Source organism: Pinus tabuliformis, chromosome 3_2, assembly GCF_031772625.1.
Source record: "Pinus tabuliformis cultivar Carrire ecotype Pingquan chromosome 3_2, CPIR1, whole genome shotgun sequence".
NCBI classification, from domain to species: Eukaryota; Viridiplantae; Streptophyta; class Pinopsida; order Pinales; family Pinaceae; genus Pinus; species Pinus tabuliformis.
The window spans coordinates 819,101,793-819,103,925 of NC_142302.1; the positions used below are offsets into that span (position 1 = coordinate 819,101,793).

A 2,133-nucleotide genomic window follows, 5' to 3' on the forward strand; every position below is an offset into this window, starting at 1 on the left:
CAACAAGTATAGGTAACACCTCTACTAATATGTTATTCATATTCTCTTTTCTTCAACTTTAAGTTTTGCTAAAAGTGATTGCCATATCCCTAGGTTACCTTATTTGGCTATTTGTTCATTTCTAATCATCATTTTGAATTCGCCACCTATTTGTCAAGGCATATTAAGAAAATGGAATCTTATATATATTTAATATACCCATTAGTTGAGGTGTGTATTTCAGACACATATATGCATGTATATATATTATTATGTTGTCCTTTTTAGATTATGGTATATGGAGAGCATCGATGTCTTTACTCTCCTGGTTTTGTTTGCAGGGAAAAAATATGTCCTATAAATAAATGGCATCCTATTTTGCCTTTGTTGAAGAGTCCATAGAGCCCTCCCCCATGGAGTGTGCAGGTTACGAGCAGTATGTGCATCTCCCCGAGCTCAGTGCCATGTGGAAATTCAAGGAATGGCTTGGTTGGTCTAGAGAGGGGTTGGTAAAGGCTGCCTTATAGTCATTGGAGATTACTTTTTGGTTTGTTTCGTCTATCCTCTGTGACACAAGGACTTACATTGACAAAGAGGAATGGAAGAGAAGGCTTGAATCCTTAATTGGTTCCCAGATTGAGTTGATTTCAATGATTTGTGAAGATGACAAGCAGGTTCCCACTGTTCAGTTGTCAGTAAGTAGTGGTGTTCTTGCTACGAAAGTTGCCCATGAGGTATGGCAAAGACCTGGTGCTTTACCTGTGGTTAGCAGAACAAGTGAAGAGAGCTTACTTCCTCATTTGGGTACATGGAAAAGAGCTGAAGCTATGGTTTCTAGAATATGGCTTGCCATTGAAGGCCATATGTAGAGGACTCCCTTCACTTTAGGTCTAGGGGAACCAAATCTGTCAGGTAAGCCTATTCTTGAATATGATAGAATCTACAAGCCAAGATATTTGCGCTCTTTAAAACAACATAAACAGTTCCATAATCCAGAAGATGCCACACTTTGCAATGTCCTCCAGATCTTTGAGGCTTGGGTATTTGTAGGCCAAGAATTGTTGCACAGAATATATCAAAGAATAGACTCTGGGGATTTCGTAGGAGCATCTGCAGACTGTTGGATGGTTGAAAGGATATGGAAGATGCTCACAGAAATTGTGAATTTGCTTCTAGTGATGGACCCAAATGATTTCCTTCACCTTAAACACCAGTTGGAAATTAGCAGCACCAGTACGCCTGCAGGCGCATATTGCCTTTGGTCTACCCCCCTCAGAGACCTTACAAATGCATGCAAGGAACTAAGGCATCTGGTGCCCAAAGTCATGGGTGTTGAGGCTGATCCAAAGGGTGGACCAAGGCTCCAGGAGGCACTTATGCATTTGTTTCATTCACATGGACTTCCCTCACATAGCACTTCAGGTGCTTATCATGCTGCAACAATACATGTTCTGTTGGCCTTCCAGGCAATAGAAGCCACGGTGAAAAGGTTTTTCTTCTCATATCAGCAGCTGGTAGTAGCAGCCATGGGTAGCATTGAAATGAAGGGTCCATCATATCTAGGTGCTTGTGATGCCCTGTGTCAGATATATTTTGAACCACCTTATTTCCCTAGTGTGGATGGTGCAAAGACATTTTTGGGTTACTATTGGCACTAAAATTCTACAACTATGGTGGATGGTACACTGGAAGATCTACAGACAAATCAAGTGAAGTTTACAAGACAAAGAACAGTGCCTTCAGTTTTTCAAAGTATAACCCCAAATTCATACATACACTTCTTACATTGACAGTTTTGAATATTGTACATAGAATTATATTGGATATAGGATTAGACTCATTTTTGTTCATCCCCATCAGTAGGAGCAATCAATAGAACAGTGCTAGAAATTTGAACAATTTTTTTTTTTTTTTTTTTTGGCTCTCCAGCATGGATAGGATACTAAGGATTCATAGTGTGCAATTCCTCCTCCGTTAAATTCTGTAAGAGAATGTCCAAAATTAAAAAGGTAATTATTAAATTATTAAATTTTATGGGTTGTTTCTTCTTTTAATTTTTTAATTCTTTACCTAAATTCTATGATGAGTTTAATGATATTTATATAATTCATTATAAATTTTAACATGAAGTGTAGTTTAATGCTATTATTTCTT

The 2,133-nt window shown here is 38.2% G+C and overlaps 1 pseudogene; it reads left to right on the top strand.

Annotated features, from left to right (window-relative positions):
• The first annotated feature begins 344 nt into the window (after positions 1-344).
• Positions 345-1,676, top strand: LOC149183172 (nematode resistance protein-like HSPRO2 pseudogene; annotated as a pseudogene).
• Positions 1,677-2,133: the final 457 nt, after the last annotated feature.